This window comes from Dromiciops gliroides, chromosome 2 (assembly GCF_019393635.1).
Source record: "Dromiciops gliroides isolate mDroGli1 chromosome 2, mDroGli1.pri, whole genome shotgun sequence".
Lineage (NCBI taxonomy): Eukaryota > Metazoa > Chordata > Mammalia > Microbiotheria > Microbiotheriidae > Dromiciops > Dromiciops gliroides.
Window position 1 is genome coordinate 280506173 of NC_057862.1, and position 25805 is coordinate 280531977.

Genomic DNA, 25805 nt, shown 5'->3' on the forward strand with positions numbered 1-25805 from the left:
ACAAATAAGCATTTATATAGCACCTACTATGTGCCAGGGACTGTGCTAAGTGCTTTACAAATGCCTCATTTGGTCATTCCAACAATCCTGTGAGGTAGAGGCTATTGTTATTCCCATTTTGCTGTTGAGTGAATTGAGGCAAACAGAGATTAAATGATTTGCCAGCTAGTAAGTGTCTGAATCCAGTTTTGAATTCACGTCTTTCTGACTCAAGGCCCTGTGCTCTATCCATTATACCACCTAGCTGCCGGAAGAGTATGCAGCTAAAGCATTGGCGTGAAATATTCCTAATTCTATTCTTCCTATATCTTCAAAGTAAACATTCCTTTGTAAAAGCTGATTGGTGTGGTTTTTTTGTTGTTGGTTTTTTTGGGGTTTTTTGGCAAGGCAATGAGGGTTAAATGACTTGCCCAGGGTCCCATAGCCAGTAAGTGTCAAGTATCTGAGGCTAGTTTTGAACTCAGGTACTCCTGAATCCAGGGCCAGTGCCTTATCCACTGTGCCACCTCGCTGCCCCCAGTAATTGGTGTTTAATGGTTAAATAGGGTGCTAGTCACTGACACCTAACAGTGAGGAACAAAAGAAGTCGGGGCTTGAGTCAATGGCAATAGAAAAACATACCCCAAACCTCTAAGGAGCTCCCCTAGAGCCTCAAGTGGGAGATGGAGCAGGTCTCAGTCTAGGAGAGTATGTTTGCCAGAGGCCAGAGCAAATCTGCTACACTAGTAAAGCAAGTCCTTGGACAACAGACCTTTCAAATCTATCCTCTAAGCTTTCCTAACCTTATAGGGATGGCCAAAATTCCATTGTGTTATATTGACTCCTTTTACATAACTTTCGATAACTCAAGATCAGTGTGGAATGCTCCAGATTAATCACAGGAGACTGGACGTTGGGCACAGAGCTGCCAAAGCCATTTATTTCCCTTCCCACCCTACCCCAAGTAGAATCTAAACATCTTGAGGATGAGGATTGTTTCATCTTTTTTGTCTTCATATCACTGTTACCTAGAAAGAACATGGCAAGACAGATAAAGAACTGGACTCGAAATCAGGAAAACCTGAGTTCAAATCCTACCTCTAACATATACTGGTTGTGTGAACCCATGCACATTATTTTACCTCTCAGCTGCTTTTTGTCATTTCAGTCGTGTCTGACTCTTCATGACCCCATTTAGGGTTTTCTAGGCAAAGATACTGGCAGTTTGTCTTTCGACTTTCTATCTACAATGCTGGTGCATAGTAGGTGCTTAAAAGATATTTATTGACTCACTAACAGTGGGTCATTGGCAGAACAGGCATCTACCTAAGCACAGGTATCTCAACTCCAGATCTAGCACCATGCTGCCAGACCAGATGTATTTCTACCTCCCACATCTAGTTGGGTTTGCTTCTCTTACCAACTGAAAAGGCCAAAGACAACATTTCAGTAGGTTGTATGAACAAACTCAAACAATCCCAACACTGCCAAAGCAGCTGGATTTTATGGATGGTGTAGACCCAGGCCAGGACATAGGAGCCAATTGTTCAGAGGGCCAGGCCAGAGGCCAAAAGGGTTAAACCTGGCCTGACCTTCAATCCCCCTTTATTTTCTAAAGGAAGTTTGTTAAAAAACAGCAATGTTCTTGTTGGAGGGTAGAGGGATGGAAAGAGCTACAGAGAATCAGAGAGACAGAGGTTGGCCATGCCACTGTCTTTCTCAGTCCCTCCACAAGCCATAACTATGTTTGAACAGACGTTGTCAAAGTGTGGATTATGTAAATAAGTATTTAGGGACTTTTTAAAACACAGATTATTCACCCAATTAACTCTAATGGCCCCTTGGAGCTGTGAGAGGCTATTGTGTAAACACGAGGTGCTGAGGGGTTCTTAACCGGAGGATTTCCTCATAGACTACATTTACAAGTCCACAGTAAAAACTCCCTCTGGGCTCCAACTTGGCAGATAAGTTCATTGCTCGGGAGGGAATTCTTTTCCAAAATTCTGAAAAGGAGAAAAAAGGAAAAAAAGAAAAAAAAAAGATATGGTTCCTTTTTTTTTTTTAAACCAGGGAGCTGGGTACATAAAGATGTAAAATATAACGTTTTTATTTGCAATAAAATGTATATTACATGACATATAACATCTGTGGCCTCTGGCATCCTTTCTTTTCCCCTGCCATTGGGAGAAATCACAGATTTTCTCCAACAGCCACTTACAATCAAATATTCTAAATGTTTCCTGTTGGATACAAAGCTGTGGGGCCTGTGCCCGGTGCAAGACCCAAACCCCAGAGTCTGCTGACTTCCCGGAACTATTGGGAGCAACCTCTGGAAATTTCAGTTCTGCATTAGGCAAAAGCCCCCCAGACTAAGAGGCAAGGAATACTGGCCTGGTACTGGAACATTGAAAATGCTGCCAGCCACTCAGAACCACTTTTGGAAAATGTCTTCTGGGCATCTCCAATGAGCAAGCACTGAGTCCAAAACAAAGTCAACTCCCACTGCTATATTCCAAAGGGGAGAATATTTTGAAGAAGTAGTGCCTCATATTGGTGAAACTAGTCCCTGGTCATCTAGGGAGAGGAATACATTCTCACAGAAGAAGATAAAGTCAGCTACCAGGCCACCAACCCAGACAATTTTATCAACTAATCAGTAAAACCAAAAAAACTTCACACACAGCTAACTAAATGACTTTTTTTTACCATCTTGGTCTCAAAATTGCAGGCTTGTACAACACTTTCATAGGATCACAGATTTAGAACTGGATGGGACCTTTGAACTTAATTAGTCCAAACCCTCATTTTTACAGATGAGAAAAGTGGGAGCCAGAGAAGTTAAAGGATTTCTCCAAGGTCATACATACTAGTAGTAAGTCGAACACTTTGGATTTAAACCCAGGTTCTCTGATATCATAGCTATTGTTCTTTCCACTGTGGTATATTTCTGTATCTCTGACATAGAAGTTTGTGAATCAGTCTTTATCCTAGTTAAATTCAATGTAAAGAAGATTATATATAATCAGTTACTTGGACAGTAGTTCAGAGAAGGATGAAAACAAGGTGCTCTAATTCATAAACTTGGATAATTTCCTAAAAGTAGTAAAGCTTGAGATGAAAGGATAAAACAACAAAAATTACTGGATGTAGAGAAGAGGTATTGCAGAGAAGAATGAAGAAAGGGACAGATAAAATGAATTAAATCATTGAAATAGGAATGAACGAAGAATGTGCAAAAAGTGAGAAGGGGTAACCCATCCTGGCAGAAGTTTTACAAGAAATTTATTCCAGGATATTTCTTCCCATGAATTGATGCATAATAGCCACTGTGGAAGAGACAGTTATTTGGTGGGCAATACTTTCAAAAGGAATAGGGAAGGGGGGCAGGGTAGGTGGTAACAGAGATTTAAAATATCTGGTACTATTGTGTCAGGTTCTAATCCCAACTCCACCATTGACTCATTGTGCAACCCTAGACAAGACATTTCTCTGCAATAGAGATGAAGATCTGTAGTCTTGGACTAGATAATCTCTAAGATTCCCTTCAAGGTCTTAGATTCCATGGGTTTATGATTCTATATCCCAGGATCATCAGCAACACCTTCACATATTCAATTCAGCTCTATGACTACTGACAACAGTTAGTTTCATGGAAAAGAAGAAAGGAGTATTTCATCATTTGGCTGATGTTATTGGGGGTGGTGGTGGTATTGGTGGTGGTGTTTCCTTTGTTTTTGAAGAAGACTAATGACATCACAGGTGATGTCTTGACTTGTTTATGAATTTGATTTAAGTGAGGCAGTTATGCAAAGTCATCAGCCTCTAGGAGGAGAATGAATGTGATAATCTGATTATCTTGGAAACTAAGAATATATTTCACATATATTTGAAACGAGGGATTCATTTGGTGGCTTGTTTTGGCAACTAACCCCAATAAAACCTTACATTTATACTGCAAGGCCAATGAAACAAGATTAAGCCAATGTTTAAATGGTATTAAAAATTGATATTCCATAGAAATACAAAGTGAAACAACTCCGAAATAGACTGCACAACCCCCAAATGCCCTCTATCTTATCAAATTGGCAGGTTATAAAAAGGGGTAAAATTAAAGGCTAGCATCAGGGAGGATGGGGGTGGGGGGAGAGGCATGTACCTTGATTTGTTTGGAAATTAATGTAGCACTACTATAAGCGATAACCTTTGGGGGCAGCTAGGTGGTACAGTGGATAAAGCACTGGCCCTGGATTCAGGAGGACCTGAGTTCAAATGTGACCTCAGACACTTGACACTTACTAGCCGTGTGACCCTGGGCAAGTCACTTAAACCTCATTGCCCTGCAAAAAGAGAGAGAGAGAGAGAGAGAGAGAGAGAGAGAGAGACTTTAGTTTATGGGCAGGTGCAAAAGTATCTGTGTTATAAAATATTCCTGGCAACACTATTTGCAATAGCAAAACAAAAATAAACTTGTGCCCAGTAATTGAGGAATGATTGAAAAATTGTGATCTATGAATTTGAATAATATTCTGCCATAAGAAATGGCACATATTTTAAAAAAACAAAGAAATATGGTAAAACTTATATCAAGTGATTCAGAATAGAAGAAAGTTGAAATAAAAGACACATTTACTATAACTAAGGGTCACAATAACCACAATATAAGTCTAGTAAATACACAGAAAAATTCAGAAAGGGTCATGGAAACACTCAGGGTAATTGTGTTACTACCTTTGTTTAAGTTAATACGCTTAAATGGATCTGTGATCTCACCTCTTTCCCATCTATCACTTTCTCCCCTGCCTTCCTCTCCTCCTTTACTCATTTCTTATGAAGAGGTGACTCTTCTCCTTGCCAAGGCAATCTTCTCTACACATTCAAGTGATCCCATTTCATAGCATCTTCTCCAGCAAATTGTGTTCACTAACCATAGGTGTTTCATGGGACTTTGTCTTGAACCCTCTTCTCTTCTCCCTCTCTGCTATTTTACTGGGTTATCTCATCAACTCCCATGGATTAAATTATTATCCCTGTGCCAGTGATTCTCAGATCTATTTATCCAACCCAAACGTCTCTCCTGATAATCTGGTCTCTCATCTCCAACTGCTTTTTAGTCATCTTGAACAGGATGTGCCATAGACATCTTAATTACATTTTGGATCCATTGAGTTTGAGATAGCCATAGGACAATTCAAAATATCCAATAGGCAGTTGGGAATATGGGACTAGGGTCTTCCAACTAGGACTGGATGTATAGATAAGAATCATTTACATAGAAACGATCATTAAATACAAGGCAGGTGAGGGGGGAGAGAAAGGGGCCCAGGGCAGAATCTTGGGGATGCCCACAATTAGGGATGGTGAAAGGGATAATGATCCAGCAGAGGAAACTGAAAAAGAGTTGACAGAAAGCAGGAAAAGAACCAAGAGGGAGTGTCACAAAAGCCCAGCAAGAACAAAATATCCAACAATAAAAGGCACCAGGGGACAAGGACAATCCTACCATTAAGCCGGTAATAACCCTCTAATTTCATTGGCAACAGGGGGGAAAGGATAATCCTGTTACAATGCTGGTGTTGGGGAACAAGGGCAACATTAACAGCTCCTTGACAAGTAGTGAGTTCCCTGTTACTTGAGGTCTGCAAAACAGAGGCTTATCAGATATGTTATAAAGAGGATTCCTATTTAGGTATAGGTTAGAGTAGATGATCTCTAAAGTCCCTTCCCCCTCTGATATTCTGTTATTCTCCCCAGAATCATACTGGTAGCTGAGGACAAAAATAATACCCACATTGTAGGATTTCTGTGACTGTGAAAAAAAAGTAACCTTCGGTGGTTTCTGGGTAGTTTCCCCATATGTACAATGATGGGGTTAGAACTGATCATTTCCAAGGTGCCTTCCAACTCCGTCATTCTGTTTCTGGACCTATAAATTCTTTATTCATCACTAAGCAAAATGGAGGCCACAATTTGACCTAGCATGTCCCAGGATCTTTAGACCACCAAGGCCCTTTATCACAGGGTTTTACAAAACTGACACTGGCCATTCAAACCTCCACACATGGCCTTTCCCAGCTCTCCTTTGTCTCCTCCATGGCTTTTGTTCATTACATGAGTTCTGGAATACACACAACACTAGATGCACCAACAAAGCAGAGAGAAGAGAGTGGGAATCTAAAGGTGGTGAGAACAGAAGGGAGAATTTACCAGATCGGGATAAATATGGGCAAATTATCACCCTATAAACATAAAAGGAGATACAATCCAAGCAAAAGAAAATGTGCTCAAGCTCCTAAGGCAAGTACATGGGAAGCATGTCTCACAGAGAAAAATTGTCAGACAAAATGCACTGAGAGAGTACTTTGGAGACAAGGTTAAAGGATGCATCCTCCAATCAGTAGGAACTGTATGAAAAGAAAGATCTGAGTCATTTGAGAGATGATAGATAGAGATGGTACCTTCAAATGAATATTCCTGTTCTTCCTGCTTATTATTGGGGTTGGGTTGGGTTGGGTTGGGTTGAAAGACAGATTTTCCCCAATTATTTTGGCAGAGAGAATCACATAAGTTGGTTAACAAGCATGTGCATTTATCACGTACCCAATCCTGTCTCCCTTATAGGGAGATAAGAGGAAAAGGCATGGCTCCCTTTTTGGGAAGTTTACAATGTAATTGGGGAGACATCCACCTAACTAAGATCTGAACCTGGCTTTTTGTTTGTTTGTTTGTTTTTGTTTTTGCAGGGCAATGGGGGTTAAGTGACTTGCCCAGGGTCACACAGCTAGGAAGTGTCAAGTGTCTGAGGTCGGATTTGAACTCAGGTCCTCCTGAATCCAGGGCCAGTGCTTTATCCACTGCGCCACCTAGCTGCCCCGAACCTGGCTTTTAAACAGAAAATGAAAACTATATCACACATGTGGATGTTCAAGCATGTGCATGAACACACATGCACGCTCACACACACACACACACACACACACACACACACTAGCCTCACTATACTGTCCTGTGTATAAGTACCTGAAGCCAACTTTTAGCTCTGAGACCACTTCAGACAGATGCAAATTATGGGAAACTAACAGTCTAAACAGCATAGTGGATAGGAGATGGCCATCTTAAAAGGGTCAGAAACCAGGGAAATCAAAAAGGAAAAGGAAGAAAACCAAGGAAAGAAAGGACAGAAGAGAAGAAGATCACAGGGAAAAGGCATTGGGAGCTTAAGATTTAGAGTTGGAAGTAACATTAGAGATTATCTGGTCCAGGGCTTCTTAAACTTTTTCCACTCACAACTCCTTTTCACCAGATAAATTTTTACATGACCCCAGGTGTATAGGTATACATAAAATAGGTATATATAACTTTTGGGGGCAGCTAGATGGCCCTGGAGTCAGAAGGACCTGAGTCCAAATCTCATCTCAGACATTTACTAGGTGTGTGACCCTGGGCAAGTCACTTAAACCCAATTGCCTTAAAACATCCAGGGCCATCTCCAGTTGTCTTGATGTATATCTTTCCACTGAACCCAGAGGGCTCTGGAGGAGAGAGTGAGGTTGATGACCTTGCACAGCTCTCCCTCACTTAAATCCAATTCACTGCAAGTCATGGCATCACCCTGATGTCATGGTCCTCTTTGAGAACAAAAGACAAACAACAATATAACCTTTTACTGTTGCCAAATTTTTCATGACCCCCACATTCAGTTACATGACCCCATATGGAGTCACAACCCACAGTTTAAGAAGCTTTGATCTAGTCCAATCCCTTAGTTTTATAAATAAGGAAACTGAGTCCCAAAGTGATAGAGTAACTTGCCCAAGGTCACACAAGTAGTAAGTGGCAGAGTTGGAATGTAAATTCAGTCTTTTTATTCCATATCCAGCACTTTTTCTGCTGCATCAAAGACATAGAATGTTACGTCATCAGAAAAAAAAGAAATGTGAAAAAATTCAGAGAAACTTGGGAAGACTTAAATGACTGATATCAAGTGAAATAAGCAAAACCAGGAGAACCATTCACATGTTAATCACAATGATGTCAATAAAATATTGAAAGACTTCAGAAGTCTTATTAATGCAGTGACCTTCATGACTTCAAAGGACTGAAGAGAGGTGGTAGACCAGAGGTACAGGATAAGATATACACTATCGGACATAGTCAATATATCGATTTGTTTTCCTCAACTATACTATGTTATGAGGGAGGATTCTGTTGGTGACAAGATGAAGTGTGTGTGTGTGTGTGTGTGTATACACATATATGTATATGTATATATGATATATAAGCTTATCATTAGCTTATTATTAGCTCCCATTAGAATGTGAGAGAGTAGGAATTTTCATTCTTTGTACTTGTATCTTCAGAACCTAGCATAATGCCTGGTATATAGAAGGTACTTAATGACCACTCATTGATGATTAATTGGATGATAGCAATACAAAGCACTGATAAAGAATTTTAAACACAATAATGTTACATCAGAATAGAGGAGATGGAACACTCATGAATACTTTCCCCAAGCTGCTCTCAATTAGGGGAAAGATTGTAGTAGAGAGAAAATGATACTTCTACATTATCTAAACATTAAAACAGTACCACTCTGAACCTTTAGAAAGAAGCTACTTCCATCATCATAGTAAAAAGATTTAAGACATTTTCAGTTGGCTAACTCCACCAGCCTCCATGTCTAATTATCAGCAACTAAAATCAACCCCATTTCATAAGTGAGGAAAATGAGATTTCATTTTCATAAAGGCAACAGTGGAGCATGATTCAGTATTAGGGATGAAAAATAAAAGAATTAGGGAAGAAAATGTCATAAGGTTTGAGCTAACTGACTGAATTCATGAAAACTTGTCATTGCACTGTGGAATCCATACCACATATAGGTCTAGCCCTGTGCTTCTGGGGAGGAAAAGGGCATTCCCTATAGAGAGAGGCTTAATGCAACCATGCTTAGTCTAGAAAGCACAAGATGGGTGGCTACCAGTGTGAGGAACAAAAGGATCCAGTTTAGTTCAGCCTTGATTTATTGAATTTGTGCTCAATTTATATTTCGGCAGAAAAAGACTAGATCTAGCCCTACCCACCCACCCTATTCCCCCACCAAGTTTGCAATACACCTAGGGAAACAATACAGAATAATCACAATAGGTAATATTGGTGCCACTTTAACATTTAAAAAGTGCTTTATTTTAATTGAAACAATAAATAATGTAGCAAGATAGAAAATAAATCCATACAAATCAGGTTTTTAAAAATATTATCCACAAAATCCAGGAAGAATTGGAAAAAGAAGTCAAAATAATGTCAGAATGTAAAAAAACATTTGGAAGCCACCTAACAAGACAGACACATATATTAATTTAATTACAAAAACACTTTGCCGATATAAAAACAAGCCTAAATAATTAGAGAGATATTCACTGCTCATGGTTGGACAATGTCAATGTAATAAAAATGAGATTGATGAACTTCAATACATAAGAGAAATAGAAAAAAAAAACTTTCAACATATTACATGTGCCAATGGCAATACTAAAGGAATCCTTATACACTCTTTTAAAATTCCATGAATAAGGGGCAGCTAGGTGGTGCAGTGGATAGAGCACCAGCCCTGGATTCAGGAGGACCTGAGTTCAAATCTGGCCTCAGACACTTGACATATACTAGCTGTGAGACCCCAGGCAAGTCACTTAACCTGAATTGCCTCACCACCACCCCCCCAAAAAAATTCCATGAATACAATAATCAACCCCTACACTATACTCAACAGACTTTGAAAATGGGGACATTAAGTTATATCTGAGGACTTTAAATAAAGAGAATAAACTTTTAAAAAATGAGAATGCTACTTGATTTATTTATTCATAGTTAGATACCAATCAAATTACTAAAGAATTGCTTTATAGAGCTTTCTCAAGGGAAGGAAAGTGGGAAGGCAGATCTAAAATGAAAAAGTTGTTCAATAAAACAGATTAGAGGGGCAGCTAGGTGGTGCAGTAGATAGAGCACCGGCCCTGCAGTCAGGAGGACCTGAGTTCAAATCCAGCCTCAAACACTTAACACTTACTAGCTGTGTGACCCTGGGCAAGTCACTTAACCCCGATTGCCCCAGACATCCAGAGCCATCTCCAATTGTCCTGATGTATATCTTGCCACTGGACCCTGATGCTTTGGAGGAGAGAGTGAGGCTGATGACTTTGCACAGCCCTCCCTCATTTAAATCCAATGCACTGCAAGTCATGACAGCACCCCAGTGTCATGGTCCTCTTTGAGAATGAAGGACAAAAACAACAAAAATAACAGCAAGGTAGAATTTGAAGTCTTCCTGACTGCAAATCTAGTGCTCTATCCACTTAACACCATAGTACTTCTTAATGAAGATTCTTTTTCTCACTATGAAGACAGAAAAGGCCATTTTATTTGGTGTTTATTAAGTTCAGAATAAAAACAAATACATTTACATTTCTACTTCTTTTGCTCTTTGTATGTAGAAATGCTCATATTTGTTGGTATTTGTCAAGTTCAGAATAATAAAAAATGAAGATGTATTTTATTTTGGGGGCTTTTTTTAGTGAGGTAATTGAGGTTAAATGACTTGCCTAGGGTCACACAGCTAGTAAGTGTTAAGTGTCTGAGGCCAGATTTGAACTCAGGTACTCCTGACTCCAGGGCCTGCGCTCTATCCACTGCACCACCTAGCTGCCCCAAAGATGTATTTTATAGAATGCTGACTTAATGAGTGAAATCTAGTTCTCACTTCCTGAGAGATCGAATCAGAGGTGGTAGCATAGGGTTACCTATGTATCTGCATGAGCTTTGTATGTAGAATGGTGTTTCCCCAAAGGGACTGAGAGTTATGGGAGGGCAGGAGATGGAGTTCCTCCTCGTGTCTCCCCCACAACACCAACATAGGTTCAGAGACATGGTAGATGCTCACTAAGTGTCAAGCTGAATTGAATTAAGCGGCCTGCTGAGTATACATCAAGATCATTTATCCATGAAGACACCTGGCACCGTGAGACACATCAGTCAGTACTACTAAAAGCTACTTCTGATGATTCATTTCATACTAATTCTCACTGTCTAATTTCAAATGGAATCCCTTTTCCTCCAAAATTCAGTTCAAGAACTATCTTCTCCATGAAGCCTTTGCCAATTTCCCTCCCCACAGTTGCTAGGGCCCTCACTCCCAAAATTACCTTGGATTTGTTTTACTTGTGCACATTTTCTCCACCCCTCCCCAACCAGAATGTAAGCTCCTTAACTGAAGGGTTATTCCACCTTTGTCTCTGTACAATGCCTGACACATGGGGCAGCTAGGTGGCACAGTGGATAAGGCACTGGCCCTGGATTCAGAAGGACCTGAGTTCAAATCCAGCCTCAGACACTTAACATTTACTAGCTGTGTGACCCTGGGCAAGTCACTTAACCCCAATTGCCTCACCAAAACAAACAAACAAACAATGCCTGACACATAAGCTTGTGGATTGATGGATCAGTTGGTTGGGGGACTCCTGAAGCGCTCTGACTGTGAAGATGGTTTCCTGACACCCACATCAGCCAAACCCAGGCAATATTTTGCCACTTCACACTGTTAGGAGAACTTTCACTATTCTCTTCCTGGAAAGGTACTAAGTTCCTCCTGTGGGTGTAGCCCTCCTGCTCCTCCCTACCTTTTGCACCTTCTGGCACATGACCTGACCCCATTTCTCCAAACCCACCCAGAATGCAATACCAGGTGTGAGCTCTTTTGAGATTCAGCCTGATTTATGCCCTGGCATTAACCTATTGCAACAGACTGTCAGATTAATTTATAGAGTCACAAAATCTCAACATTGAAAACGTAACCTCCACCTGAGGCATGAAATTCAAGGTGACTTTCCCTTCTCTGTTATCATGGAGAAGAACATCAATACAGAGAATTCTAAAGAGAAGATAATATAAAAACCACTTAAACACAACAACTCCTGGACATGGTCAATATGTGTGTTTGCTTTGCTTGGTTGTGTTTATTTGTTACAAGGGAGATTTTTGTTTGTTGGGGGATGGAGGGGATATTTTTTTGTTTGTTTTTTGGAGAGCAAAGAATCAAGTTTGAGAGGAGGGCTTATTATGGATGAGGAAGTGGTCCTGACAGAGGAGAAGCAGAGGATCTACTAGATTAAAGCTCTTTGAGCTTTCTAATCTAGTGGAGGCATATTATTCACATTTTTGTGTCCCATGTAGCCTTGAACTCTCAGACTTAGTCAACATTTATTGAATTGAATTGAACTGAACTGAAGGGAAGAGAAGGATGTCGTGGTGTGTGAAAAATGAGAGATGATTTTATTTTCAGTTGTTCAGAGTCACCCTGGCTTTGGTCTTACCATAAGGATTGGTTTGACAAACCCAGGACAAAACAACAACAGAATGGGAAGGATGTGATTTCATCAGCTTGGAGTGTGGCATGGGATTTTGGTGTGGAAACTCCCTCTATTAACAGAGATTGCCACACATTTATTAAGACTTAACAAACCTAAAGCACAGGGGCAACTAGGTTGCTTAATGGATAAAGTACTGGGCCTGGAAGCAGGAAGACCTGAGTTCAAATCTGACCTCAGACACTTATCTGTGTGACCCTGGGCCAATCACTTAATCCTGTTGCTCTTGGTTTCCTCATCTGGAAAATGAGTTGGAGAAGGAAATGACAAACTACTCCAATATCTTTGCTAAGAAAACCCCAAATGGGATCATGAAGAGTGAGTCATGACTGAAACAACTCAACAAGAAGCCCTAAACTAAAACATGGGTCTGACCATGTCATTTCCCTACTGCAGAAACTTTTATGGTATTTTATGCAAGTAAAGCTATGACCTCATGGATGAGTCCTCCTATAAAGTCTTCCCTTTGGCATTTAAAGGCCTTCACAGTCTGGATCCCACTTATTTCTAGACCAAGGGTTCTTTTTTTTTTTTTTTAATGTTGTGGATCTTTTTGACAGTATGGTGAGGTCAATGGACCTCTCCTCTAGAATAATATTTTTAAATACATAAAATAAGATACATAGAATTACCAACAAAACTAATTATATTGAAATATAGTTGTCAAAATATTTTTAAAAATCTGCAAAACAGCAGCAGGTCTAAGCAGGTCTACACTACAGTAATGTTGAAGCAGTGATGAATATAAATAATATTTCATAATATCTACAACAACTGTAGTGCAATAGAAAAATAATCTGTGATTTCTATTGGCAACAAAGTCAGAAGTACCGGTTTATTATCCACATGAATAATTGAAGAAAATGCTCAGTTTCAGTGAAAGGTTATTGAAAATAAAGATGTAATATTTTTTCCCATCCAAGTTGACAGATCTTCTGAAAATTGATCTGTGGACTTCCGGTCAATAGACTCCAGGTTAAGAACCCCTGCTTTGGGGGGCAGGTAAGTGATGCAGTAAATAAAGCACTGGCTCTGGATTCAGGAGGACCCGAGTTCAAATCTGGCCTCAGACACTTGACATTTACTAGTTGTGTGACCCTGGGCAAGTCACTTAACTCTCATTGTCCCACAGAAGAAGAAGAAGAAGAAGAGCCCCTGCCTTGATCTGATTTCATGTTATTCTCCCTAACACACTCTGTATTCAAGGCAAACTAGCCTACACACTATCCATTGTCTGTAACATTTTATGTCTGGTCCAGGCTCTCTACTTATGTATGAGCTGGCCCTCATCCGTGGAATGTTCTCCTTCTTCACCGAGACCTCTCCAAATACCTATTCAACCGCCACCTGCTTCACTAGGCCCTTCCTGATGGCTCCAGGTTTTAGAGTTTGACCCAGATTCCTGAAATTATTTTGAATATGTTTCATGTAGAAGGAGCATGGTATAACAGAAGCCCCATAATCAAGGTGTGCCTCTGATACAAACTTAGCTATGTGACCATGGGCAAGTCATTTAACTCCTTAGTGCCCCCAGGTAACTCTGAGACCATAAGAAGCAGAAAAGGGCTGGGATGAAGGAAGTTTCTCACCAGAAATAACCTAGAATAAATAAATCACTGGTCCAATTTTTATTTAATAGTATTTTTTTTCCAATTACATACAAAGACAATTTTTGACATTTTTAAAATAAGATTTTGAGTTCCAAATTCTTCTCCCTCTTCTCCCTCCTCTCCTCCCCTCCCCAAGAGGCAAGCAATCGTTTATAAGTTATGGTTCAATTTTTTAAAATCCAAAACGTTTAGTAAATATTTAGAGGTGTTCGTGTTGCTTCCCTCCCTTCCCCCATTAGAATATAAGTTTCTTGAGAGCAAAGATTATTTTATTTTTTATTTGGTAATATTATCCTTTGTATCCTCAGCACTTAGCAAATAGTAGGAACTTAATGAATGGAATAGAATGTAATGGAACTGAATTAACAGATAAATCCTAGAGATTGGTTGAGATACCCAGACTCCCAGAGATAATAATTATGAAAGGCTGAATTTGAACACAGATGTTTCTGACTTAAAGCTGACACACAAGGGATGACACCAAATTTTCAACTTAGTGAAAAGTTTCTATGAGGAAAAAGTGACCTGTTTCCTAAGGAAACACTTTGCCTCAGGGTCATGAACAAATTTCTCCTTGACAGAAGCAGAGAGAACTTGTTTAGAGGAGACAAGGAAAGAAAAGGCTGCAATATTTGCCCAAATGGAAATGGTTCCAATACCTACCACAGAGGGATGTGAGGAAGATTAATGACATCAGGTTTGAAGAGATCTTTTGAAATTAAAGAGGTTGCTGAGCAAGTACCAGTGTCCTGAATTCCAGAGATGTCAGGGAGAATTTGATCATAAAAAATCAAGGAACCTAGGGTTGTTCCCACTTCCCAATGGGACATCAGGGAAATTTTGAGAAAAGTAATTCTGAGTATCATAAGCCACAATTCCTCCTTTCTCCAGAACTGGAATTCTCCTGGCAAAGGCAAGAAAAAAAGAAAAGGGGCCATTAGCACCACTAGAACTCCAAAACCAAACCTCTGTCAATTGGCTCTTATACTAGGCCTTGGGTAAGACAGCAGCTCTGTCAGCAGACTGAAATTCATTCCTTTTTTTCCTCTCCAGCTATTGGGAATCAACAAATTTTACCAATGTCAAACTTCTTGTCTACCCCTTCTCTCTCTGTCTCTGTGTGTACATGTGTCTGTCTGTCTGTCTCACACACACAAATTTCTCACACACATACATACACACATGTACACACACACATACAAGAAAAGGTTTTTCTACTTCCAAAATGTTATTCCATATTGCTATTTCCATACCTTATGACAAACATTGTCTCTCATTTATAATCAGAAACTCCTCTATCACTGACCCAGCCAAGTCAAATTATTATATTTAATTTCTTTTATAAGGACAGAACAGAATTTATTCACTGGGTTTATTTTATGCAAGCAATTCCTTTTCCCATATATGGCAGGGTGCACTGTTGGCCGGAGTAAGTTGTGTTTTCCTTATTAAGAAATATACAAAATCAGAAAACAGTGCGTGTTCACTGCTGTATGCTCCCTGATCTCAAATGTCAAGTATTGGCAGATGCCCAGCCAAACAGCGTCCCTATCCAAGGGCTAGAGGGGCTACATATCACCTAAAAACTTTGGATGCCAGGCAGGCGCTGTGGGTCAACCCATAACCCTTGAAACAATGGCTTTTTCTTAAATGGCTGAGTAGTTGGATCATAGCTTTAGTGTTAGAGGGAACTTTAGAGATTATCTAGTCCAAATGCCTCATTTTACGAAAAGGAAACTGAAGTTTTGGAGATGTCATGTGACTTGCACAAGGTCACAGAGGTAGTAAGTGGTAAAGCCAAGATCTGAACCCATGTTCTCTGTCTCTAAATTCAATGCTCTTGCCATTGATCCATGATGTCTCTTGTTTGCACTTGTCTCTTGGGCCCACAGACAGAGTAAACAGACTGGATGAGCAGTACTAGAAATCAGTGACTTCACAGGACCATTCTTTTGTTTTTGTTTTTTTTGTTGTTTTTTTTTAAGTGAGACAATTGGGGTTAAGTGACTTGCCCAGGGTCACACAGCTAGTAAGTGTTAAGTGTCTGAGGCTGGATTTGAACTCAGGTCCTCCTGACTCCAGGGCTGGTGCTCTATCTACTGTGCCACCTAGCTGCCCCAGGACCATTCTTTTCTCTTTGCTTTAAAGACAAGGGCACATCTATCAGTAGGCAATGTATCCTAAAATGGCATGTGCCAATTTGAAACTTTATAGATGGCCATGCCATCCTGCCAAAGTGAGTAACAATTCCATCTTTGCCCTAATAGATTTCCCTTATTAGTAATACTTAGCTCAGAGTATTATATCCATTATTCAAGAGCCCACCACATACCCAGACCAGTACTAAGCACTGGGAGCAAAACAAGAGAAGAAGAAATGGTCTTGCACTCAGGAAGCTTAGAGTTTCACTAGGGACATGAGGCTTACAAAAAGCAAATTGGAGTTTCATAGCAGACAACACAAAAAAGCCAGAAGCAATTGGGTCCTTTGTAGGCTCCCTTGTGTATTTATCATGTCTGATTTGGGATTGCAGTACCTTGTAACCCCTATCTTGTCTCCTCTCCTAGACTTTAAATGTAGGGAAGACTTAGGAAGGACATGAGAGATGCCTTTAAATATTTGGAGGGCTGTCACATAGAAGAGAAGACAAAACTAAAAGCAAGGATGGAAATTACAAAAAGTGAAATTTAGTCTAGATATCAGGGGAAAATCATCCTAACCACAGTTAGCCAAACATAAGGAGTACTACTTCCAAAGGTGGTAGGTTTCTCCTTCACTGAAGATTTTTTTTTTGTTTTGCAGGGCAATGGGGGTTAAGTGACTTGCCCAGGGTCACACAGCTAGTATGTGTCAAGTGTCTGAGGCTAGATTTGAACTCAGGTCCTCCTGACTCCAGGGCCAGTGCTTTATCCATTATGCCACCTAGCTGCCCCTCACTGCAGATATTTGATCAAAGGCTAGATGCCCATTTATCAGATCCATCAATGGTGCGGGGGGGGGGAGGGGGGGCAGATTCTTGTTAAGCCATGGGCTGGATCCCTTCCAACAAGATTTTGTGATTCTTATAACTCTTGAGGGCAAAGATTGCCTCTTGACTGACTTGGAGGTCTTTGAAGATGACTCTGACTTCACTGACAGAAGCTTGCTTCACTCCTGATATTCTCCATCTTCACTCCAAAATGAGGCAGTCCAGCTTTTCAAGATTTCCAGTCAAAGACTGTGGAAATTCAGAACAGACAAGGACCTTCAAGATCATCTGGTTCAATCCCTTCATTTTATAGATGGGAAAACTTCAGCCCTGAAAGGGAAAGGGGGGGGGTCCATCCAAGGCCACACACTAGGCTAGTGCCAGAGCTAGGATTAGATCTGAGGTCTCCTGACTCCCACTACTCCAAAGCTTACCATGGCCAGTCTAATACCACCCTTGCCCACCTGAACTTTTCAGTTGGTGATCTTACCAATAGACCTCCAATAGAATCAAGTTTCCAATGAAAACATCAAAAAAGAAAGTTCTGGCCAAATACAATAAATGGTCCTGAGCATATAAGGTACACTAAATATGTGAGGCACCATGGTTTGGTTTGGCGTCAAAAAGCCCAGATCCACATCCTTGCTCTGGCATTTATTTCCTTGAGTAGATCACTTAAATCTCCCTGTGCCTCTGTTTCACCTGTAAAATGTGGGGATTGAATGACATGATCTCTAAGGTTCCTTTCAGCTCTAAATCTATGATCCTTGATTTCTTTTTTTCTTTCTGACATTTTTTTCAACTAACAAACATTTAATTTTCTCACCCCACCTCCAAATCATTATGAGAGACATCATAATAGGGAGCAGCTAGGTGGTACAGTGGATAAAGCACCAGCCCTGGATTCAGGAGAACCTGAGCTCAAATCCAGCCTCAGACACTTGACTAGCTGTGTGACCCTGGGCTTAACACTCATTGCCCTGCAAAAAAAAAGATAGAGAGACATCATATTAGTATAAGAAGAGCATAGTGAATGAACTTGGAGTCAGGAGAAGCTGGATTAAAGTTCTTTCTCTGATACATACTTGCTTTGTGATCATGCACAAATCACTTAACCTCTTAATTCCCTGCCCAGGTGATCCTAAAAGACTATAAAACACAGGCAGATTGATGATCTGCATTGGCAGAATGAGTAGTCACACAATGTACCCTACAGTGATGACATCTTGGGTCCATACCCTCAGAAAGTATACAATATGTCACTAACGAGTAGTGTAGCTCCAATCCCAAAATAAATATTTTGAACACTTAGCAAGTCATTGTGTTAGGCACTAGAAACACAAAGATGAAACAACAACAACAAAAACAACAACACCTTCCCTCAAGGAGCTTACATTCTATTTGAAAAATATAATATGTAAGTAAATAAATATACGTGGTAATTTGAGGAGGAAATAAATACTAATAACTAAAGGCATCAGATGCCCTTTAGAGGAACTCCAAAGGAGGCTAGGGATTCCAAAAGGTAGAATTAAGAAGAGAATATATTCTAGACCAAAAGTGGAGATCAATTGTACTAAACCACCCACATGCCTCAACTCAGGCCAGAAGCATTTAAATTTGTGAGTTAGCTGGAAGTGGTTAAAGTTGATGCTTTTAGTCATGGAACCTACAAAAACTAAGTGGTCCTCCCAAAGATTGAACCAAGGACCTTAGCCTTAGTGTGCCATATTTTGAGTTCCTGGGAAAGCCAACAATTGACCAAATCTCTGGTGGGTCCAGATGAAATGCTAGTGCTTATGCTCTCAATTAAATACCAGGACCAAAGAATTAACTAAAGTCTGATGATTCAGTGTCATTTGAGTGAACATGGCTAGTAATGATACATGAGAAAAGCAACTAGATTCACCATTCTATTCCTTGCCAAATTCTGCAGCCAATTCAAGATTATCTGGTGATGGGGGACAGAGAAAGAAACTCAGCGAAGTTGGCAGAGATCCTTTCAGTGTCCTTTAATAAAATAGTTTACATAGGACTGAGGCATGAAAAACTTTAAATCTCATTCCAAATCTCCAGTTGGGCCCCAGTTATAGACACTCTCCCGTGGGTGGGGAGCATACAGCATCTGGGTCTCCCTTGAATGATCAAGAACTTTTTCTGCCAGAAGGATATTGATTCTGTCACTTGGCCTGCTGACTGCTGGTCAATGGCCCAGTATTCTTCACCCAACAAGACTGTTTCCGATTGAATCTCCAGCAATCCAAGAAAAAGCCAAACTTGGTAGGGAGAGGAATTAAAGTATTGTTATTCCCTCCACATCACTCCTAGCCATACTGTTTCCAAGAGAATGAAGCCCATGAAGAACATGGAATGGAAGCTTTGATGCATTGACTGATGGAATGACCAACTTATTATGTATGTTGTAATGTAACCACATTCTGATTACAGCACCTTTCCTGTTATTAAGGAGCTTGGAGAACCTCAGACAGACTTTGGCTTCTCTCCTTAGGGCATGAACATCAGCCAGAGTTAGAAAGTAAGTATTCCTCTCTCATTTCACAGATAAAAATACTGAGGTACAGAGATTGGAATACTGTTATTCAAAAAATGAGATAGTATTAGAAGAAGAAAAACCCAATTTCTGCTTAGAGTTGTATTATCTACTTCTGTGAAAGAAACCATCAAACAAGACTCATGGAATCTATGTGGATATGAAAACATTCACGCTGATCACTAGACAAGAGTTTTATAATTACATTCAGGCAGTCATGGTAGTGAAGATTATGTCAGATATAGTAAATATATTGGTTTCTTTTATTAAACTGCTTTTCTCCTCTTTCTTTTTTAACTTTTGTTATAAGGTGATCCACCTCACCTTCCTCCTCCAGTGGATAGAGTGCTAGACATGGAGTCAGGAAGACCCGAGATCAAATTCTGCCTCAAATACTGTGTAACCCCAGACAAGTCACTTAACCTCTGTGTGCCAGTTTGCCCATCTGTAAAATAAAGATAATAATAGAACCTGTGTCTCAGGTTTCTTATGAGCATAAAACTAAAGAAAGTGCTTTGTAGACCTTAAAAGCTATATAAGTGTTAGCTTTTTAAAAAATTATCAGTACAAGAGCCCTTCAAGTAATGGCATCCTCAGCATCCACAGATATTATCTAGGAAAGCAACTTTTTATGAAAAAAGGGTCAACCATTCCCACCAACAGCCACCCACAGGGCAGGCAAGTCAGCCTGGATAAAGCAGCAAGATTCCCTGAAGGAGAAATAGGAGATAGCATGTACTGGTGAAGTCAAACCACCACCACTTTGACCACCCATGCCCTTTCAGACCTAGAAGGATGCAGCCCAGGACCCTGAACCCAAGGAGCCTTTGGAATAGCAATGCTTCCAGGCCAGTACCCACAGTCATCAAGCAGGAACCTCAGAAGCACCCGTGGAGATGCAGCCTGGCAACTGTTCCTGCAGGTGCTAACAGGCACAGCTCCTGAAGACCCAGAGAAGAAAGTTCTTATCACCAAAGTCCTTTACTGTCACATAGTTCTACCTTAGAGACTGATATGATTTTATGAGTGGAAATGGTTATAAAGAAAAGAAATTTCCATACACTTGGCTGTCGTAACCTAAGGTCCTTGGAATCTTTCCATCTTTCTTGCAACTGAAATCTTCCATATGTGTTGTCTACTCCATGTGAGCTCCCTGAGAGCAGGGATTATTTTGCTTCTCTGTTTGTTCCCTTAACACTTAGCACAGCTTTGCACATGCTAAGCACTTAAATGCTAGTTCTTCCTTCCTTCCTTCCTTCCTTCCTTCCTTCCTTCCTTCCTTCCTTCCTTCCTTCCTTCCTTCCTTCCTTCCTTCCTTCCTTTCTTGTTTCTTGTTCCCTCCTTTCTTTCCTTTCTTCTTTTCTTTTCTTCCTTTCATCTTTCCTTTTTCTTTCTTTTCTTTTCTTCCTTCCTTCACTTCCTTCTCTTTGAATCCCTGGTTTCCTTCAGAACTTAGCTCTAGCATTAACACTTATATAAAGTCTTTCCTGATCCCTCACACACACACACACACACACACACACATCTTCCATCTCCTCATATATGTCTTCTCCCATAGAATATAAGCTTCTTAAGAGCAAGGACAGTTTCATTTTTGTTTTTATATCACAGTCATTTCTAAGCAGTAAATAGTAGGTGCTTAATAAGTACTTTCTGACTCGTTGATTGTTAAGGGAGAGAGATCATTGAAAATCATTGTGATAAAAGAACAGAAGGTGCTCATTTGTATGAGTCAAAATCAGGAGATGTGCATCTGGACTTGACCCTGCTACTTACTGCATCACAATGAACCAGTCACTTCCCCTCTGGACACTTCAATTTTCTCATCTAGAAAATGGGGGAAATAATGCTTGCTTTACCTGCTTACATGTGAGCAAGTTGATTATAAAACTCAAAGTGCTTTAGAAATATGAGCTATAGACAGGGGTGCCTTTATTAATGTTTAACAACCAGCTTCCGGGGGGGAAGGGGATATATGCATAGCACACTTTAAATTTAATCCTCGGGCAGCTAGGTGGCACAGTGGATAGAGCACTGGTCCTGGATTCAGGAGGACCCGGGTTCAAATCCAGACTCAGACACTTGACACTCACTAGCTGTGTGACCCTGGGCAAGTCACTTAACCCCAATCACCTTACCCACCCCCCAAAAATAAAGAATTTTTTCACTAAAAAAAAAACAAAAAAAATTTAATCCTCATTATTAACATTTTCTTCTTCACTTTTTAAAATCTCAACAATAAACAAAGCAACACCACACATCCTCATTTTCAGCATTTGCCTATTTTCAAGCTGTAAATGCTCACACTGAAAATTTCACAATTAGCAGCATGGCAGCACCGTGTAGTAGGAAAAACCCTAAAATGGAAGACCAAAGACCTAGATTCAAGTGAACGATGGGAGCCATTGTTCAGGTTATATTTCTCCAGGGCAGAATAGAACAAATTGTAGTGACCTATCTCTAACATCCCTGCAATCTACAAGCAATAACTCAGTGAAAACAAGAAAGGCAACCTAACTGCCCACAGTGGGATTTCTTAATCTCCAATCTGTCACTTAAACCTACACCATTTTTTTGGCTTTCCCTGTGTTCTAGCCCCAGAAAAAGGCCTTTGTTCACAATACAACTTTTTTTTAAATAATAAACATTTTTATTTATAGTTTTGAGTTCCAAATTTTATCCCTCCTTCCCTCCCTCCCATCTCCCTTCCCTGGGGCAGTAAGCAATCAGATGTGGGTTATACATGTGCAATTATGTAAAACATTACCATATTAGTCATTTTGTACAAGAAAACTTGAGCAAAAGAAAAAAAGGAAAGCAAGTGAGAAATAGCATGGTTCAGTCTGTGTTCCATCAATATCAGTTCTTTTTTTGGAGGTAGATAGTATGCTTCAGCAATAGTCCTTTGGGATTGTCTTGTATTGCTTAGAATAGTTGTCATTCACAGGTCTTCATCAAACAATGTTGCTGTTTCTGTGCACAATGTTCTCTTGGTTCTGCTCATTTTACCACAACAGAACCTTAATATATACCTCTGAATTGAATTGAATGTCCAGCTGTTAGAACAGTTGTATGCCGAGAAGAAGGTCAAAGAAGATAAAGAAAAACCTATTCTGGCCTAGGAATGATGGTACAGGGAGAGAGGAAGCTCCCTGAAAACTAGTGGGGAAAATTGTCCATCCTTTTCCTGAGGAAGAAAAAGGAAGACACATGTATAAGGCTAGTCAAACTGACCACTACTAGTCTCTTCAGACCTTAATGGGGATAACCTAGGACCCTAACCCCAAGAGCCTTGAGAATATCAGTTGCCCTGAGACTATCTGCCCTACTTCAAGCCTGGGCCTCACAGCTCTCAGTTTTGGAAGCACCTCCTGGGGAAATGTGGCCTGGCCTCTGCTTCTGTGGTTTCTGCTGCCACAGCTTCTGAAGACCCAAACAAGACAGTTCTCACCAACAAAATCTTTGGCATAGCCAAGTTGTTTAGCATTAGAAACTGATATCACTTCCAGACCTCAGACTACATTATAAAACAGAAATCATTAAAAACAATTGGTATTGGTTAAAAAAAATGGAGAGGCTGGGGCAGCTAGATGGCACAGTGGATAGAGCACCGGCCCTGGAGTCAAGAGTACCTGAGTTCAAATCCGACCTCAGACACTTAACATTTACTAGCTGTGTGACCCTGGGCAAGTCACTTAACCCCAATTGCTTCACTAAAAAAAAAAAAATGGAGAGGTAGATGAATGATATTGACTAAGGAAGGGAGAATCAGAAACAAGGGAACTCAGTAACGCAGTGTACAATTAACAAGAAAATAGAAATCATTTAGGAAAGAACTGCCTATTTGACAAAAACTGCTATGAAAGATGGAAAGGAATCTGGCAGAAATTAGGCTTACACTAATACTTCACTCATTACCCACACTCTACAATACATTCCAAATGGAATCTTAACAACCTTAATGTTAAAGAAGATACTATAAAAAAATTAGAAGAGAAGTATATCATATACCTACCACAGCTGTAAATAGGGGATGTATTCTTAATCAAACAGGAGACAGAGGCATTTACAAAAAGTAAAACAATTTTTAAAAAAAGATAACTTTGATTATATGAAACTGGGTAGTTTTGCATAAACATTAATGCATCTAGTATAAGAAGGTAAATGATCAAAGGTGGGGGGAAATAAGAGGCGGGGAATGTACCTGATAAATGTTTGGTGCCCAAAACATATAAATCAATAACATATATACACATATGACCAAATATATATGCACATATATACATATATAACCAAAAGTCAATATCCAATAAGTGAACAAAGGATATGAATAAAAACTCTCAAAAAATTACAAACTATTAACAACATTATGTTTGTTTGTCTTTTTTTTTGAGAGACAATGAGGGTTAAGTGACTTGCCCAGGGTCACACAGCTAGTAAGTGTCATGTGTCTGAGGCTGGATTTGAACTCAGGTCCTCCTGAATCCAGGGCCAGTGTTTTATCCACTGTGCAATCTAGCTGCCCTATTAACAACATTATGAAAGAATATTCCAAATCACTCATAATAAGGGAATTGCAAACCAAAACAACCCTGTTGTTTCACCTAATACTTTGTAAATGACAAAAAAAAATAGAAATTGTGTTGGAGGGGAGTGTGGAAAGAGGCACACTATTGCTTTGTTAATGGATTTTTTTAAAAAATCAGTACAGTGATTTTTGGAAAGCAATTTGGAATCATGCAAATAAAGTAACTAAAATGTCCATATTCTCTGACCCAGAGATTCTGTTACTGGGCTTATACTCCAAGTAGGCAACTGATAAGAAGAAAGTTTCAATATAAACCAAAATACTTATTGCAGCACTTTTTGTGATAGCAAAGAATAAGAAACAAGATAGATGCTCATCAAGTAGGGAATGACTAAACAAATTATGGTAAAAAGAATATAATGGACTATTACTATGCTGCAAGAAATGATGTGTGTGATAAATACAGAAAAGCTTGAAAGATCTATATAAACTGATGCAGAGTAAAGTAAGCAGAGCCAAGAAAACAACAGGCCCCATGACTACGACAATGTAAGCAGAAAGAACAACTTCACATTCAAAAAAGGAAATGTTGCAAAATCATAAAGAATGAGCATTGGGGCAGCTAGGTGTTGCAGTGGATAAGGTACTGGCCCTGGATTCAGGAGGACCTGAGTTCAAATCCGGCCTCAGACACTTGACACTTACTAGCTGTGTGACCCTGGGCAAGTCACTTAACCCTCATTGTCCTGAAAAACAAACAAAAAAAAGAATAAGCATTACTTAAAAGATATGAGAAGGGGGCAGCTAGGTGGCACAGTGGATAAAGCACTGGCCTTGGATTTAGGAGGACCTAAGTTCAAATCCAGCCTCAGATACTTGACACTTAACTAGCTGTGTGACCTTGGGCAAGTCACTTAATCCTCATTGCCCTGCAAAAACAAAAACAAAGATATGAGAAGGCAAAACTCCTTTGCAGAGGTGGGAAGTCAACAAGTGTTGACATATTTTCAGGCTTTTTCAATCTATTAATCAGTCAAGCTGATTGTTTTTCTTTTCCCTTTCTTTTTGTCTTTAAAAATACTATTTGTTATACAGTTTCACTCTGGGTGAGGAGGGGAAGAATCCTGGAGGAAATTGTGGTGATATTAAAAAAAGACATCAAGAAATACTTATTTGTAAAAATTGATAGGGGGCAGCTAGATGACACTCACTAGCTGTGTGACCCTGGGGAAGTCACTTAACCCCCATTGCCTGCAAAAAAAAAAAAAGAAAGAAAAAAAAATTGATAGGATTTTATTAGTAGAAATGATGCTTTGCTAATGCGTCCTAAAGATCATAGGACTTTCCCACCTGATTTTCAGCCCAAACTTCTTATACATGATGTCTCTTTCATTAGAATGAGAGCTTCTTGAGAACAGGGAGTCTATTTTGTTCCTCAGTGCTTATCACAGTTCTTGGCATGAATAAATGACTTTTCATTCATTCATTCCTTCATTCCTTTCTTTGCCTCCTATACACCACACTTTCATCCTTCAGAGCCATTTATTGATTGACCAACTATGGGAAGATCACATTAAGGGGGTAAGAAAGCACAGCTGGTCATCAGCATGATTGTGGCCCTGATGGTTAGAGTTTTTCTATTTGACGTCCCACTTCACCACTCCCCTGGCTTTGCTGAAGGACCTGAGGTGGAAAGAAGAAAATCTAGAAAGAGAAAGGAAAGGGGAAAGAATCCTAAGTGGATGGAAGA